This window comes from Cololabis saira, chromosome 23, assembly GCF_033807715.1.
Source record: "Cololabis saira isolate AMF1-May2022 chromosome 23, fColSai1.1, whole genome shotgun sequence".
In the NCBI taxonomy this organism is placed as follows: Eukaryota; Metazoa; Chordata; class Actinopteri; order Beloniformes; family Belonidae; genus Cololabis; species Cololabis saira.
In genome coordinates, this window is record NC_084609.1 from 27,592,893 (window position 1) to 27,612,243 (window position 19,351).

The 19,351-nt window shown below is 40.3% G+C and overlaps 1 pseudogene; it reads right to left on the bottom strand.

Moving 5' to 3' along the window:
• Nucleotides 1-2,844: 2,844 nt before the first annotated feature.
• On the bottom strand, nt 2,845-18,898 carry LOC133424055 (protein mono-ADP-ribosyltransferase PARP12-like; annotated as a pseudogene).
• Between the last annotated feature and the right edge of the window lie 453 nt (nt 18,899-19,351).

Below are 19,351 nucleotides of genomic sequence, written 5' to 3' on the forward strand. Positions count from 1 at the left end.
CAGAAATGGAGACTCATCAGACCAGCCAACGTTTTTCCATCTTCTGTTGTCCAGTTTTGGTGAGCCTGTGTGAATTGTAGCCTCAGTTTCCTGTTGTTAGCTGACAGGAGTCGCCCGGTGTGGTCTTCTGCTGCTGAGGCCCATCCACCTTAAGGTTCCACGTGTTGTGTGTTCTGAGATGCTGTTCTGCAAACCTCGGTTGTAACGAGTGGTTAATTGAGTTGCTGCTCCAAGCAGTCTGGCCTTTCTCCTCTGGCATCAACAAGATAAATGGATAAGTGGATGTGATATTTTATGACCCTTTTGTCTCTTTGTTATGTAAAGTACCGTTAAATGTACAAGTCTTTTACACAAAAGGAAATAAATGCTCTCTTGACCAAACTATATATAATATATAATATAATATATATAACTATATATAATATATTCACCTGTACTGGATCTTGTCATAGATTTGTTGTTATGGAGACAAACTCAAATAAGTTCAAATAATTAGACAAATTTATTTGGAAAATATATAGGATTGTGTAGTTTTATTACAGAACTGGCTTAAGAATTTATAAGATGATTCAGTACACAACCAAGTCACTCAGACAAAAAACAGATGATAAGCAGAAGAATGAACCATCGATGCTTCAATTATAGAACCTATTTTCAACTTTTAATCACTGATTGTGGACGCTTTCTGCTCTATAATTCAGTTCTTCTTGGTGCATGTGTGCATACTACGTGTCCCACAATGCTTTGCACCTACTGATGGTTCTTATCTGGCTGTTATGAATGAACGCGTCCACCGTGTCCTTAAAATCCACTACATATACATTCACTCTCTCTCACTAAAGTGCAGACTGTCTTAGCATTTGTTCCAGTAAGAAACACATTGTGCAATAATCAAACATTTACTGTAAAATAAACTTCATATACAAATTAAACTAATTCACAGCACAACTGTGAACACAAATCATCCTGGATTGTAGTACACAAAAATAAGTTTTGGAGTAAAATGAGTCGTTCCGCTGCGCTCTTCAGGCCTCTTTACATAAATATGAGGTACTGGTGGGGTCGGGGTGTGAGCGTAAAAGCCAGTATCATCATATATTCATGTACCTTCTGTGATTTGAATAGAAAACACAACAGGATGTGGACGTGTGCGTTATTAAGTTATTTGGAAGCCTAAAGTCTCGTGTCACGAGAAGCAGCGGCGCTGTCCTGCCTCGTTTCACTCCCAGGTCCGACCCGACTGCTGGTGTCCCTGATTCACCCCTGAGGCGTACAGCAGTCGATGGAGAGGGAACTACAGCTCCAACAACAACCACAAAGCCAGATAATGTGCATGTTCAAATGAAACTTCACTTCAAGTCTTTACTTCACTTTAGGAGAATAAAACAAGTCGTATTTGAGGAAGCAGAACGGTGACGACTGTGATGGTTTAACAGATAACTTTAACCATCTGCCTTGTTTATATTGTGTCAGTTTATAGTTTGTTTTTGCATGAAGGGTTTTTGTCACCCTTATAGATGATCGTATTTCACAACGATCTAATATCAGTTATGCAGCAACTGATGAATTATTTTCCTCAGTCTCAAGTTGCATGTCCACTTCCACAACATGATGTCAGCCAGCAGGAGTACCAACCTCATCCTGACCAGTCATACTTCATTATTGTGTGAAGATTCTCTCTCGTGAAGCCACTACGATACACAGATTTTGTGGCTCTGATTTATATACATTTTTTTTTTTTAAAGAATCTTGTTTCCTAACGTTCCTACCACTACCTTGTTTCCAGTAACATCGCATTATCGTGAAAAACGGTAAGCCATTATTAGAACACCAAGAGGTTGCCAAATCATCACAAGAATTCATGACTCTCATCATGTGATCTGACCGCTATCATCATAATAATGGCCATATTCATGTGAATATGGCACAATATCAGAGCCGAGATAACGCTCCTGTTGCAGCTTTTATTTGTCGCGTTACACGTTGCACGTTGCACGCTATTTAAGTTGTTAAAGTTTATGTTGTGGCGTTAAAAGGAGCCACAACAGCATTACCACCTGCTGTGCCGAGTCTCTTACACACGAAATGTGAGTTGATTCAGGCACAAAAAAAGGTCAACCAGCACACCATTGAAGTGATGTGCAAGTTGTACAAATTGAGCAAGTCCACTCGTATGTAAGTGGGAGTTTTTTTTTTGAAGGACAATAACAGTTTGAAATAAATCTGTTATGGTTCAACCAAAAAAAGTGCGTATCTTCTGCGTACCTCGGTATGTTTCAACCAAAAAAGGTGCGTATCTAAATCACTCCTCGATCCAGAAAATATTTTATGTAGGCATTAAACTTACGTAAGTGTAAAAGTTAGTGTGTCCATGAAACAAAAGGAACAAAAGGAAGGTAACATTGCAGAGTTGAGCCCGGTAGGATCCAACCTACCTAGTTTTCCAACCTACAATAATGTAAAGTAAGATAACTACAAGAAAACAAACTAGAATGGAGAGATAAACATTAACTAGTAAGGTATCGTATTTTCTGGACTATAAGCCGCACCTGCATATAAGCCGCTCTATTTAAAAAAAAAGATATGCAAGCCACAGATATTTATGTTGTTAGATTAGATATTTACTACATGTACAGAACTTTAAATGATGTACATGTTTGTACCTAAATAGATCCTTTTCTAACAGTGTCTTTTAACACGGCAGCAACTTTGCTGATTAAAACGGGACAGAACCAAGAGAAAATAACCAGTATTTATTTATCTATTAATCTGTTTGAAATCTGCTTCTACCTACTTCTATCTGCTAAAGAAGAAGTAGCGTATTCTTCTTTGCATTTATTTTGTTTTAGTTTTGATTCTAATTCCGGTTAGAGCACCCCGAGCGGTGGAAGAAAAATCCACAGAATAGCCGCACCTTTGTATATGCTGCATGGTTGAAAACCTATGAAAAAAGTAGCAGCTTATAGTCCAGAAAATACGGTAATTGATATTACACATGTTGTCTTATGTTTGTCAACACTTTCTGTGTTTATCTCCTGAGTGCTGTTAAGCTATGACACAGGAATCGGATGCTGATTTTGATTTTGATGCTGATGCTGATGCTGATGCTGATGCTGATGCTGATGCTGATGCTGATGCTGATGCTGATGCATGGCTGTCTGTGTACTGTATCAGGTACTCTGGATAGATCTGGGGCTTCTTAAATACAACATATATGGACGGGTCCATCTCGTTGTCCACGCAGCTGTCGTAGAAGTTTCTGTCTCCGCCATCCTTGGAAGGAGCTGACTGGTAGTAAGAAGAACCTCTGGTGTAGCTCCCCACCAGCACCCAGGAGAGGAACATGCTTCTGATATGAGTGTCCGCCGTGTAGTTGTGAGAGTATTTGGCGTCTCGGGCAAAGTAATTTCCTGGAAGTAAAAACGGATGGAAATATACTGTTTAGGAAGACATGCAACAAAGCAAATACTCCTGAAACATAAAGCGAAGCCACTTGAGCCTATCAAGTAAATCCTCACAAGCTACTGTGATGAAAATCAAAACAAAGTATAAGACTTTTTCCACATAAATGACAATTGTATAAGGTCACCTTTTCATTGAACCGGAGAATTATCGAAATTGGTGCTTCGAACTGCATAAACAGAGGTTTATGCAGTTGTTTTAACACAACGCCAAAGTGGAAAGACTTCAGCAATGGTGTTAGAGAGTCAGTTGTTGCTGCAATCTGACCAAAGCTGTAAGGCCATTTTTACACAATTTAGACTCCATCACTTGTTTGGAAACCATGAAAACATGGTAGGAAGGCTCACCTTTGCACAGTTGGATCTAAACACACCAAATGACAGCTTTAAAAGTGTTTTGCTGTGACACTGCCATTGAACTCTTTAGTGTTTCTTTAAACCTATGGTGTGTTCTCAGTGTCATGAGCTACAAATATCTTCTTGTTAAAAAAAATCCAACTCACATTTTGTCTTCAAATCACACAGCAGGTCTGAATAAGTATTATTTCTAGTCACCTCGGCCATAAACTGTTCCGTGAGTCCCACATTTCGTCCAGTCAAAGTTGTCAAGGCAGATGTCGTCCACGTGTTTGGAGTCCATGCCGTGAAAAAGCTGTTTTTCTGTCACAATGCCCCCACCGTTGATGATCTTCATCTGATTCTTCTGCCTTCAATAAGGAGTGATATATCAGAAAACTTAAAGGAATATTTTAAATAACTGGATTAATTAGTCCTTTGCTTTGCTATGCTATTGTTTACTTCCCATTTCCAAAACTGCTAGCCAGCTAACTGACATCTGGATATTATGTTGGGCTGGATGGAATGACCTGGAGCTATATGGGCACTCAGATGAGAAAATAATGAAAAGGGGAGAAAATATTCAGGGGATTTATTTCAGGGATTAATAAAGTATTTTTAAATTTGAATTGAAGTGAAGAGCTGAAGTGATGCATGAATATACTGTTTGTTCCACACAGCATTCACGTACAGATGGTTCTGAGACGGCAACCCAAAATGTTGAAAGAGCCATATTAGACCAAAAACACAAAAAACTAATATGTCTGGAGCCGCAAAAAATGAAAAGTCTTGTATAAGCCTTAGAATGAAGGCAAATGGCGAAAGGTGAAATGTTGAGAAAAAAGTCAAAATGTCGAGGAAATACTCGAATTTTCGAGAAAAAAGTCGAAATGTTGAGAAAAAAGTCGAAATGTCGAGAAAAAAGTCAAAATTTCGAGAAAAAAGTCGAAATGTCGAGATTAATATTGAAGAACAATTTCAAGAAAAAAGTTGAAATGTCGAGAAAAAAGTCGAAATGTCGAGATTAAAAAGAAATGGAAAAAGGAAGAAAAAAATAGAAAAAAAGGAAAAAAGGAGAAAAAAAGAAAAAAGAAGAAAAAAAGGAAAAAAAGATAAAAAAAAGAAAAAAAAAAGAAAAAAAAGGTCAAACTTTTTGAAAAAGCTCCAGGGAGCCACTAGGGCGGCTCTAGAGCCGCGGGTTGCAGACCCCTGGCCTAGCTCTTCCCATTATTCTGAGTAGCTTTTACCTTAGCTCCCCCTGATTCTGTAACCGCCATCTACCAAAGAGCTCTATCCTACACAGGTTGACATTAGGAATACAATATGTGTGTTCAACAAAACCTCCAATTTTCATTTGTAAATATTTGAATTTGTTCACTTGACTTAAAAAAAAGAAAGAAAAAAATGCAAGAATAAAATAGGTGCCAATTAAACAGTTCTGTGCTTGGTTTGAATGATTCAAACATACGTACAACTGATAGAGTTCCCACAGGGCTTTATTCTGAATCCTCCATATACTGGTAATATCAAAGCCTGGCATAGTTGAACAGAAAAGAGCTTCAGCCCTCTGAAATTCCTCTGAAGTCCTCTTGAGTGCGATTCTCTGTAAAACATGGAAACATCAAACACTTTCAGTTATAGTTACCAGAAAAAACTTAATTACTTTAATCACTTAGGGACAAGATATATTTTAGGGTGCACTTGCTAGGAAACAAAATCCCTTCTCATTTTGAGTCATGTTTCCCAATAACAATCTGCTTGTTTTGGCCTCGGCTTAGAGAACTGAAATGCTTATTAGTCAAATGCTTTGGTATAATAACAAAGCAGTACTGCGGTCCATGACTGAGTCTCTGACGTGTGCGTAGATCAATTTAGATTTTTCTCTGTTGGAGCAGTTAACTAATTATTCAAGCACTGCAGCAGAGAGTGAAAGAGGTGTGGCTCAAATCTGAAGATATCACCACGAATACACAGACGGGTGTTGTGTTTGTAGCTTAGCAACAATATAGCCAATGATGCTCTATTGTGGACTTTGAGAAGGCTTGTAAGCATGTACCTCATACTGTCCTGTAGGAACTGCTTCACGACAAGGCAAGGACAGGCAAGTTTATTAGTATAGCACGGTGGTCGGCAACCCGCGGCTCTAGAGCCGCATGCGGCTCTTTAGCGCCGCCCTGGTGGCTCCCTGGAGCTTTTTCAAAAATGTTTGACCTTTTTTTTCCTTTTTTTTCTTTTTCTTTTTTTCTTTTTTTCATTTTTTTCTCTTTTTTCGTTTTGTTTTCTTCTCTTTTTTTTCCTTTTTTCTCTTTTTTTCGTTTTTTTTCTCTTTTTTCTCTTCTTTTTTTTCTTTTTTTTCTTCTTTTTTCTTTTTTTCCCTTTTTTCAATTTTTTTCCTTTTTTTCTTCCTTTTTCCTTTCCTTTTTAATCTCGACATTTCGACTTTTTTCTCAACATTTCGACTTTTTTCTCGAGATTGTACTCAACATTAATCTCGACATTTCGACTTTTTTCTCAACATTTCGACTTTTTTCTCAACATTTTGACTTTTTTCTTAGACTTTTTTCTCGACATTTTGACTTTTTTCTCGACATTTTGACTTCTTTCTCAAGATTGTACTTCAACATTAATCTTGACATTTCAACTATTTTCTCAAAATTTTGACTTTTTTCTCGAAATTTCGACTTTTTTCTCGACATTTCGACTTTTTTCTCGAAGTGATTAATGAAAAAAATAAATCTTCCCCCAGTTATAGCAAATATAGTTACATGCAGTGTTGCCTTCATTCTAAAGGCTGATTTATGGTTCCGCGTTACACCAATGCAGAGCCTACGCCGTTCCCTACGGCGTCGATATACAAGACTTTAAATTTTTTGCGGCTCCAGACATATTTGTTTTTTGTGTTTTTGGTCCAATATGGCTCTTTCAACATTTTGGGTTTCCGACCCCTGGTATAGCACATTTCAACAACAAGGCAGTCATACGTAGAATAGGACAGATTGAGTCCATTGCTATGAGCCATTCAGTACCGGTACCTACATTTCTGAATCTGAGTCCATGGTCCTTAGTTGGAAAAGGGTAAATATCACGAGATGCAGTAGAAAAGAGCGGGAGCTCGACAGCTAGGTCGTTCACTGGTCGGGAAGAGCTCTTGATCCACCTGTCACTTTATGTTCTAACATTCAACTTCAGTCATGAGGTATGGGTAGTAAAGGAACGAGGTTGCCAGGACAATCTGCTAGTTTTTCTTTGCTTGGCTCGCCTAACTCAAAGGGATAGGGTGAGGCGGTCAGAGCAGAGCTGGGCATGTGTCTGTGGCATGTCCCACTGGGCAGTATTCACTGAAAGGTTTTTATCTTATGGATGTCCTAGGAAAACACTGGCATCTCCCTGGTAGAGCTAGAAGAAGTGGCTTGGGAATCCTGAAAAGGGTTGAAGTTCTGGCTGCCAATACCAGTTCTGGGCAATTTAGGTTTTCCTTCTAGCTGTCACACCTTCACGATCAGCCAATGTATGCAGACGTCTCAAAATCCCTCTACAACGCAGGTATGTGCTGAAATATCAATGTTTTTTTGTTGTTTTTCAATCTGGCCAGATATATATGTTATTCATAACAAGTTGGGCATATAAATAAGGTTAAATAACGTATTAGTAACTTGTATAGAACGTTTTAATAACGTATAGATGACCTATACCAATAAATGCCTAATGCCTAATGCCTAAATTCCTAACAACAGTCTAATTATTCATAGCACACGGCAGCATAGGCCGACAAACTAACCCTAACCTTCATCCCAAAAATATGTGAACGTGTGTCAAGGATCACATTAATTATATCAATGAATTTGCCGTACTATGATGTATGCCAGTTTGCTTCATCGTGCTCTTAACTAGAACAAAACCTTCCCGTTATTCATTCAACGTAGACCAACGTTTCCCCCAAAGTTTTCATACGTTTGTAATGCAACCCCCTTGAAAAATGTAAATGTTCAAGGCTGTGTGTATGATGGATGTGCTGACTGAAAAAAAGCAGTTTTGTGAAGTGTGGTGTGTTCATTATACCGAGAATCCTGTTTGGGGGATCTGGGTCTTGTCCCAGTTGTCTGGAACAGGAGCAGAACTCTGAGGTTTTCTGCAAGAAGAAAGGATTAGTTACAGATGAGTTATGTCACTTGATTTAGAATCAGAAGCTAATCCAACCGTCTATTTTCTCCACACTTCATGCTCATAAGGATTCAGTTTATATATAGTAAATAAAACTGACAATGTATTTCCCACATTCATTTGTGCTTGAAACAAAAACACATATTGGTATGACGGGTGGAAGTTGATAAAAAATAGATAAAGCTGATAGTAATACTGTTGTGGTAAAAAAGGTCTATCAATAACTCTATTTTATAGGTTTTAACCACCTGAGTGACTATCTGGGATAAACTGAGGGTGTTAAGTTAATAAGAATAAATTGACAGATGGTCCAAGTTCTGCAAATTTAACACATCATTTGCACGCAAAGACGTTCATCGGGATGCAGAAGGGACACTGAAAAACTGAAATTGCAGTTTCAACAAAACTAAACACTAAATGATTGTCACAATACGTCGTCGCCGCTATGTGTGACGGTATAGTCAAAACTCTCAAAGACCGAATATGACTCTGCACTTACTGCACTCATAATACTTCCATCAAATAAAATAAAATCAAACTTTATTTATAAAGCACCTTTCTTACATAAAATGCAACACAAAGTGATTTACATAAAACAAATACCAACATAAAACGTATTAATGCCCTTCCCCCCTCCCCCCTCCCCGCACACACACAGACAGACACAAGCACACCACATCACATGTACCAATATCAGAAATACTTGCCAGTAGTGTTGAAAGTAAAGCTTTAGTGAGTATTTTCATCTTATGTACCATCCAGCCAAGAAAACTGGGGCATGGTCTTAATGCAAGACTGGGGTTTCCAGAGGAGGCACAAATGTTACTAAAAGTGACACGAGCAACCGTACGAAGCATTTAAGGAGTGTTTCCGCGAAAAGTGTGTTCACACTCATAAAGTATCGTCCGCGTTAAGGCTCAACAGGTGGGGTTTCTGACATACCACAAACAACTGATCAAATGTCTTCCTGAAGTTCATTTTGTCTAGGCTTTTAATTAACTTTGCCATTTCTGTTATGTAATAAGACAATGTTTTTAGGTTATTGTTTACCCGACATGTTTTGGTGGGAAACCTTCATCAGAATGTCACATGATGGTGTTTGACTCGTCATTTATCAGCTGATGTTCATCAGGTAAACAATGACCTAAAATCCTTGTCTGAGATTTAAAAAAAACAGTGAAGTTAAATGTCTTCCTGCTCGCTACATAAACGAGCCGCCTACTTTGAAACTGTCCGACTCAAGCGGACGATTTCATTGGCCGGCACCAGTTGCATAGTTGCAACTTCATTGGCTGACACTCACGCTGAAGCGTAGTAAAGTTGAAAATTCCCCAACTTTGACTGAAGCAACGCCCACTTCACCACGAACGGAGCCACTAGACCCTAACCCCCCAAACCATTCCTGATTAACTGTGGCTGTTCCCCCTTAGGAAATTCCCGCAGACCACATGGAGACGACTCAGCTCAGCACACACAACAGTTTCTTAGACTCACACACAACTCGTCTCCAACTGTTTATTGTTGTCTGGGCATCATTTCCAGCTCTATGGAGGTCGTGGCCACCAGGGGGCTTCGGTTTAAACACAATCATGACAAGACTTCCTCTTTCTTTGTTTATTGTTAGTAAACTTGACAAGCAGTGCAATCTCAATGTGTGTGTGGCTGAGCTATATACGTCAGCGGGAGAGTGAGCACTCCCTGGACGGGCAATAACATGACCTGTGTGAGCATGATTACATGATCACATGATTACATGATCAAATGATCACATGATTACATGATCACATGATCACATGATCACATGATCACATGATCACATGATCACATGAGTCACTCCCAGTCATCATCAAGAGAACGCCACTGACAAGCTCATTAAATTTTACCATCTTCTCTATTATTGGCGTAGCTTTCTGGCACTTTTGGGGGGGAATTTCTCTATTTTCGATTCTTCTGCAGTTTGCAGTTTACTCACTCCCATTAGTCCATCTTTTTACTTTCACCCCTTAACGCTTCTTTCTTGAAAAGATCAATGCCAACTAGGTGTTGTGAATGACAAAAGTGTGGCTTCGGTTTTATCACCTCACTACTGTTTAAACCAAATCATTTCTAAACCTATCAAATCACATGACACATCCCTCCTTTTTCACCAATTTCTTCAGCTTATCTCCATTGGAACTCGTCTACTTTTCAGTTCATTTGCCTTTTTTTCACCTCTATCTTAAAAATGTGCCTTTATAATCCCGCTCTACATAAATTGAAGCAACAAAAAAGAAAGCAACCCAAAACTGTTTTGGTGATGGTAAACTGTGAGTTGAGTACAGAGTGCAGTGGGTGTGGACGGTCACCTGGCTCTCAGCGCCGGGACGTCTGCAGCGGAGACAAAGCGAGGACGTCGGCTCACAAGCCTCTTGGTGCCGTGGACCTTGTTAACCTGAATCATGTCTGAGGGGACAAGCATTGGTTGAAATCAATCCAATGATAATTGCAACCCATTGTAAAACAGACCGGTGTTTTCCATAGAGTTTGTTTACCCTGGAAACTGAGCGAATACGTCTGCGACCCGACCGTGAACTCCACCACATCCTTGTCGTTGTTCAGAAACTTCTGCTCCAGCGTCGCGCTGTCGATGTCTGCAGATCTACGTCCAGCACTCTGTAACACCATCGCTGTGAGGTCAGCGTTACTGGACCAAGTGTTGGGGACGCTTGAGAGCAGCGTGAACAATGACCAGCGACGCTCACTCCCAACAAATACATAAAACTAAGTGCTGATCCTTCTAGGAGCTGGAAACTTCTTGATGCAAGAACACATTGTTGCCTAAATCTGGAGGGTGGTGGCATTTAGCATCTGCTTTTCTTTAAAAAGAGATGTGAAGCTAAATATTTAGTCAAAATTCAGTTCCTCTGTTGCAGAACATGGTTGCATATTATTTAGGGCTGTCAAATTAGCGCGTTAATTGCGATTAATTAATTAGCGAATGTTCTTGCCAAGTGGATGTAAATAGCTAGGACTGATCTGTTGAAGTCTGTTAAAAAATAAATAAATTACTTTATAAATTTTGTTGTTATATTTCAATCTTTTGATCTGCCACAATAATGTAATGAATTCAAAGGAAAACACCTCGAGTTGAGGGCTTTTCTCTGCAATTTTTAGATGAGATTAAAAAAGAGATTAATTAATTCCAGATCTTAATTAATTAATCGCTCAATTTCTTTAATAGCTTGAAAGCACTATTATTATTATTATTATTATTATTATTATTATTATTATTATTATTATTATTATTATTATTATTATTATTACATAGTGTTATCCTGGTGTAAACTGTTGTTTTATTTGGGTTTATTTGTTCAGGTCCACTTTGGTCTTTGTTTTCCAGTGATCATTTGGACTTCAGTTTTGTATCTTTATATCCTCTTTTATCCTGAAAGTGCTTTCCTGTCTGAGTTCCTCGCTTGTGATCGATGACACTTGCTCTAATTACCCTTTTATGAGTCTTTACTATCCTCCAGGGGTTTACCCACTGTTTTCTCTTTTGTTGCCTGGTATTTTTGGTTTTCATGTTTTACCTATCCTCCACTTTCTTCCCACAGGTTTAACAACTATTCAAAAGTTATGGCAGAAAGTAGGAACTATCAAATATGGACCAATCACACGAAGGGGGGGCACGCTTTTTGGCGTCCAGCGTCGCCACGGTAACGCTTTTGACTGAGAAAAGTAATGCGTGGTGTCGCAGGATGGAGACGCACATTTTGATGTATAACACGCCTGGGTGCACGTTACGGTTCGGGACGCATTAATGGCCGAAGAAATGGCATAAATTGCGCCAAAATTACACGATTAATTCAAAATGGCCGACTTCCTGTTCGGTTTCGGCCATGGCGCCAAGAGACTTTTCTTTAAGTTGCGACATCATACAAGTGTGTACTGATTTTCGTGCATGTACGTCAAACCGTATTGTGGGGCTTGAGGCACAAAGTTTTCTAGGGGGCGCTGTTGAGCCAATAGGCCACATCCATTAATGCAAACCATGAAATATCACATTTTTCGCCCGGCCTGCCTTGCGTGCAAAATTTGGTGACTTTTGGGGCACGTTTAGGGGGAAAAAAAGGCCCTCATTTCATCGCAAAAATAACGAGAAGAACGATAACGAGAACATCTCCTACAGATACAATAGGGCCTTCTTGTGAAGTGTGTGAAGTGCTCGGGCCCTAATTATGATGTCTTTTAAATTGAGTGCGAGTATCATCATGATGCCAGTTACTCACGTCTGAGGCGTACAGTTTCCAGTTTCCATGCTCGTCTTCCCAGTACCAAAGCCACTCGGTGGTGAGGACGAAGTTTGACCCGACCACAGAGTTCAGGGTCGAGAGCCGCTGTACTTTGCTCGTTCCACGGGTCATTGTGTCAAAATGCACAGGTGGGCTGCTGGTGCTGAAGGTGACAAGATGAGGAACTTTGTTGCACAGAATCAGGATGGTGTTGAGCTAATTATTAACGCATTTGTGTCATCTTGTTTAGACTACTGCACCAGTTTATTTAACTTGCCTAAACAAAGAGGAACTGTTTGGTCTACAGCAGGTCCAAACTTCTGTTGCAGACTGCTGACTCGCTCTAATAGAAGTGCTCACATCACACCAATCCTAAAAACTCTTCACTGGCTCCCCGTCCCTTTTTAACATCAAAGTCTTGGTGCTGACATTTAGAGCTCTGCATGGTCAGGCTCCCTCCTATATTAGGGAGCTATTGTGCCCCTACACTCCATCTCCGAGTCCATTGGAACAAAACTTGCTTATGGTCCCTTGAGGAGATCGTTCCGTCCAGGCCGTCGCACCGACGCACTGGAATGATCTCCCGCCGTCTCTACGTTCTCTGGACTCCATCAACACTTTTAGGGACAGACTTAAAACCCTCCTGTTGGTGAGTTGGGAGTTTGATTTGTAGTCCTAAATGTCACAAGACCAAGATCATCATTCAGTGTGGCTACATGCTTCTCTAAATCAAGCTATTGGCAACAATCTAGCTAAGGATTAAACTGGAGTTTCCCAGAAATCCAAGTATTCATGCGCTAGAAGACAATCGATTATTGAGTGAGGCGCGTTTGACTCTGTGACGCTAGGTGGTGCCACATGCACTTTTGCGTTGGCGTTCTTCCGCTTAGTTCTGTTTTGTTCGTCTTCTTCTTTTCCCTACTGTGTTGATATTCTGGCTTTCGTGGTGATGTTACTTCCAGAAGGGGGGAGTCCAAGGGCGGTCGCTAGGGTTGGTATGCATGCCGGAATAACTCGGATTAGGACGCATTATCTGGCACTAAAACCTTGATCTCAAGAGCTTCAGTTTGGCCCGGCTAAGGTGTAAACATGGCTTTTAAAAATTCAATATCTGTTGGATTAAAGCAACAATTCAACTTTCTGTTAGTGCATGTAAACGTACTGATATCCCTTTTTCTACCAAACCGGTTCCAGGGCTGGTTCTGGGTCAGGCAGTGCGGGTGCTGGTTCACAACTCGTTCAACTTGCGAACGAACCAGCTGAGAATCGGTTTGCTTTTCCACAGCTCGGGGGGCTAAGGGGAGCCACGTCATTACGTCACTGCAAACATCAGTCATGTCGCTGCAAACGTCAGTTACGTCACTGCGTTTGCGTTTGGCGCGAAAGTTGAAGCAACAGCAACATCCATCCATCCATCCATTTTCCACCGCTTATCCGTTCCCGGGTTGCGGGGGCAGCAGTCCTAACAGAGATGCCCAGACTTCCCTCACCCCAGACACTTCCTTCAGCTCCTCCGGGGGGAGTCCGAGGCGTTCCCAGACCAGCCGAGAGACATAGTCTCTCCAGCGTGTCCTGGGTCTTCCCCGGGGTCTCCTCCCGGTGGGACATGCCTGGAACACCTCCCTAGGCAGGAGGGACATGCCTGGAACACCTCCCTAGGGAGGCGTCCAGGAGGATCCGGTACAGATGCCCAAGCCACCTCTGCTGACTCCTCTCAATGTGAAGGAACAGCGGCTCGACTCTTGAGCTCCTCCCGGGTGACCGAACTCCTCACCCTATCTCTAAGGGAGCGTCCAGCCACCCTGCGGAGGAAACTCATCTCGGCCGCTTGTATCCGCGATCTTGTCCTTTCGGTCACTACCCAAAGTTCATGACCATAGGTGAGGGTAGGTGCGTAGATTGACCGGTAAATCAGAGCTTCACCTTTCGGCTCAGCTCCCTCTTCACCACGACGGTTCAGTACATCGACCGCATAACTGCGGACTAGGGATGCAAATTATCGATTATTTCATTAATTGATAGTTGATAACCTTATCGATCGATCATCGATTAGTTGATAAGCTGCGTTTTTCCCCCATCTGAGATACAAACATAATTTTTTTTGCTTATATAAAATACAAAGGACATTTTAATGTATTCCTTAATCAAATATTTATTTGATACAAAAGTAACAAAAAGACATTTTTGTACCACAATGAATATAATCAGTACTAGAGTTGTAGAAAAAATCAGGGGGGATGGTGGATTTTATCATATGGGGACAGATAATTGGTGCTGATTACAAATAATATAATATATTACAAATAATAGCAGTGACCAAAACACCTGCAGAAATACTGCAGGAATGACATAGCAGCAGTTAAATGCAGCCTTCTGTAAGCTTTAAATATCCACTGGGCTTACATCAAATACATCAAAACACAACAATAAAAAACAGTTTTCTGAACTCATCAATATGACTCTGTCCTTCACAGGATAAGTAACATGGATCACTGCAAAAACTCACAATCTTAACAATAATATTTGTCTTATTTCTAGTTAAAATGTCTCATTTTAGTAAAAAAAAAATCTCATTACACTTAAAACAAGACTCATCACTGGAAAAAACAACAATTTTCACCTGTTTCAAGTAGATTTTCACTTAAAATAAGTAGAAAAATCTGCCACTGGAACAAGATTTTTTTTGTTTGTAATGAGAAGATAAATCTTGTCCCACTGGCAGATTTCTCTACTTATTTCAAGTGAAGATCTGCAGGTGAAAATTGTCAAATAAGTTATTTTTCTGGTGATGACTCTAAATGTTGAAATATCAGTAAAACCACATTCATTGATGAAATGACATAAGGGATGGAAAGGGGGGATGACAGTTTTACAGGGGGGATGATTTTGACCGTTTTTATTTCAGGGGGGGATGCCACCCCCCTCATCCCCCCTTAACTCGAGTACTGAATATAATATAAAGTGCACTTCAAGGCTATTAGTAGTAGCAGCAGCCATAATAGTGTCATTTGTGTCAAACAAATTTTAAGTTCTAGTTACGTTTTAAGTTAAAGAGTTTTGGCAGTGTTCAAAATAAAATGATGAGACCTGCTGTATTGGAGCACATTTTCTTTTAGTTAAAACTGTAGCGGGAACAGATGTTTAGAGAAACCTATGTATGTACCGGGTGAAGGCTGATTTATGGTTCCGCGTTACAACAACGCAGACGTTACGCCGTAGGCTACGGCGTGGCTCTGCGTCGATTTAAGGCGGAACCATAATTCAGGCGGGGAAAATATCGGAGAACAACCAGAAGAATATAGAGTGGATTAAAAATAAAAGTTAAGCACTGAGCTACATGTGTCTCCCGTCTGGGCCATTGCAGACTCATTGCCTGAGCAAGATGTTACTAAAACCAAACGTATCCGCTGTCTCTTTCTTGCGGCGCAACGCGTTGTGTCGCATTAAATGTGGTCCGGGCGTAATACCAGCTGGTGAAATTAAACGAAAAAAATAAATAAATAAATAGATTAATTGTAATCGTTAATTTTAATCGGGTAATTTCATAACGGCAATTAATCGAAAATCGATTAATTCTTAACATCCCTACTGCGGACGCTGCGCTGTATCCATATTAACACGTCGCTTATTTGAAAAGCTTGCCATCTCGCAGTCTTGCTATTGCCGTTGGTCTTAACAACTCCTCCCCCTCCGCTTAGGTAAGCGGTTCTTTCCTCTACTCCAGCAAAGAGCTACCTTGGAACCGGTCTTTCTGGCCCAGAGCCACTTCTTTGTCCGTGGGAACAGAAAGCCCTGGTTCAAACTCAGCACTGGCCCATAACCAGCCCTGGAACTGGTTTGGTGGAAAAGGGGCATGATTGTGTCTTACAGGATGCAATCTTCACAGATGTGCCTCGTATATGTCTCTTTACTCCAGTTATGCAACTACTCTTGACGTATTTAGGTTTATCTCTTTAGGCGAGACAGATCTGGGCTCCCTCTGGGTAAAGGGCTCAAGTAAAATTCACTCTAAATTCTTCCGGTTTGAGACTCCTTGAGAAGGTTGAGTTGGGGGGTAATCTCCTCCCAGCTGGAACCTCATCTGAAAGTACCTGTAAGAATTTTGTGGGTCACAGTAGTCCTTCTCAATTGTTTCGTTATCGTTGTCTCGTAAGGCGGTCCACCGACCACCGTCCTGGACCTCCCATCTGTACGGCATCTTGTCATGGGCCTTAAGACATTGATCTGAAAATACAAGAATCACAAAAACAATTAGACCCGATGTGATAAAAGCCAAATGAGGTTTTCATCAAGAATAATAGTAATAACAGCGACTCACCCATGTGTTTACAACAATCTGTAATGAAGTACATGCATATCTCCTTTGGGGTTTTTTGAGGCTGCTGATCATTCCCGCTGTTAGCGCCTTTCCCTTTGTTTGTGTTTGTAGATTGACTTGGACCTTTACCGCTCTTTGTTGCAGAGTTACGATGGTGGTTGCCCTTTTGGCCTTTACCACGCTTGCGATCAGCCAACTTCAACACTTCTTTATTTGCATAAATCCACCTCATGGAGGGAATGAGTGTGTTAGGCACTCCTTTATCTTGCAGGTTTTTGAACGGCTGAGGCGCATTAAAATCATGGTTTTTGTAGCAGCAGCAGTCACGACTGACGAAGTTCCGACAGATATGAAGCTTTTTGCAATCAGCGCCTTCGTTGCATTGGCCAAACTCTCCTTCACCATTGTTGTAAAGGTGACATATCTGGTAAAACGAGGACAGGACAAGAAGAAAAGGGATTAAAAAGAGTCAGTTCTGAAGTCGGACCTCAACTTTCACATGACTTCCTGGTCTGCTGCGTGACTTACAGAAGGCAGAAACGTGTGGTCGCTCTGCAGGATCAGCGTGCACAGCTCGGCCCTGTCCAGACCCTCCAGCTTGTGCTTGCTCAGTAAACTTTGATTGTGTCCAGAGTTCAACTCATGGGAGAAGCTGCAGACTCGTCTGTTTTCAAAACAGCCAAATCATTTAGTCAGTGGTGCAAAATGAATGGAAGATTCTTGATAAAATAAAATTACAAATCCTTTTTTAACTCTAAGTGTAAATCAACTGACAGGACACGGCCATTGTGACATGTAGACGGCATCGGGGTAACCAGTTTACACTTGAATAATTAGATAATTGCATAATTCCGTGTTAAGATTAAGTTTAGCTCTATTCGCTTCATTTCACTTCAATTTGTGGATTTGACTGAAGCAAAAGGACATATTACAGAATAAAGACACCACACGTGTGGACCCGTCCAGCCGGTTGGTGTTATCTCAGTGCCAGAGCCAAACCCAGATAAAGGGAAGGGTTGTGTCAGGACAGAGATCTAAAATTAGACTGAAACCAAACAGCCATGAAGCTGAAACAACACGCCCACAGGTCAGGTGTGTGTACGTTCATCTGAATGACTATAATCATATAATAATTCTGGACACTCAACGTGCATTTTATTAACATTTATATGTTCTGAAGTGCTAAGAAAGGGGATTTAAAAGACAAAAAAACGAATGTACCTTAATTACCGTTTAATTAGCATGTAGCTTACATGAGCTAAATATCAAACATCACTTCACAATAAAAGCCCCAGTAAAATTAAACTCTCTTGTCTTTGTGAATAACGTTATAACAACACAAATATAAATTGTTAATGTGTACAGTGCGTGTATTTAAGATTATAAACTCTATACAACAGTGCTAAGCTAATATAGCTGTTTGTGGTAGTTATGGTGTTAATATCAATTTAATTGCCATTTCTATTGCAATTCTATCTATCTATCTATCTATCTATCTATCTATCTATCTATCTATCTATCTATCTATCTATCTATCTATCTATCTATCTATCTATCTATCTATCTATCTATCTATCTATCTATCTATCTATCTATCTATCTAAGTCAATAAACTATGTCGTGATACATTCATGACATGCTTTTATTTTATTATAATGAATAAAAGAGCAGCCTCTTCTCAAACTGTTCATGTAAGTTTTTTTTTCAAGGTCATATATGGTTAAAAACACGGGTTTCCCCCGTCTCTCTCTATCTATTGCCTTATCTAGTCCCTTGATAAATAAAAGCTAGTCGCACCACAAAAACACCTTTGAAAGAAGCCGGAGCTTTCCCCAGAGTCCTTGAACGCACCGCAGAGGCCAATTTATATTCTAACCAGATAAAGAGACTATTGGCTCTTCGTGGAAAATAAATATATAAAACAAATATAAACAAAAACAAATATGTGGAAAACAAATATATAAAACATTCGTAATTTTTAAACAAAAAAAAACGTTCTTAAAATAATCAACAGCTACAATAAACATGTATTTACCGTTGTTGCCGAGCGTAGTGACAGGCCCCGCTGAAGAGGAAGTTTTTGCACAGGTGTAATCCTGTACACGTTTCTGCTGGACAGTCTTTAACTCTGCACAGCCTCAGACTCGTCCTCGCCACCACTTTCTGCTCTCCACTTGCACCCGACAAGGCAAACTTCTGCTGGTTTCGGAGGATGTGGTTGGTTGAATCTCCAGGGAAGAGATTGTACCTAATATCGTCAACATTCACTGCTCCCCTATTGCCGCAGATGTATTTAAATATTCCTGCCTCCATCGCTGTCTTCCTGCTTGTCCTGCCACCTGAAATCAGCTCCTGGCTTTGGAGTTTCTGTTTTCCAGGGGGTTGGGAGTGTCACATATTTTATCTGGAAAACGAAACTTAACTATTTCTATCCGGTTGCGATGCTGCTTTTGTCCACTTGGGGGCGCCAGAGTATCGCAAGAATTCACACAAGAGCTGCTCGACTCCTGAAGAGATAAAAAACTCGACAACTTTTATTCATTCACTTTCTTTAATTTGCTGGAGAAAAACAGATATAATATGACACAAACAGTTAAATTAAGCTTTGTAAAACATATTGGTCATTGCGTTATTGCTGACATTAAAAGCAAAACATCTCTGACAGCAGTTGTGTTTCTGTCTAGCCCATTTGATCAACCTTCTTAAATAAAATAAAAACCACACTGTGGTTGTCTTTTTTGTGATATGTTGCTCTTTTTGCCGTATGTTCACTCCACAACTCCTGTAAAATGTGTGAACATTTC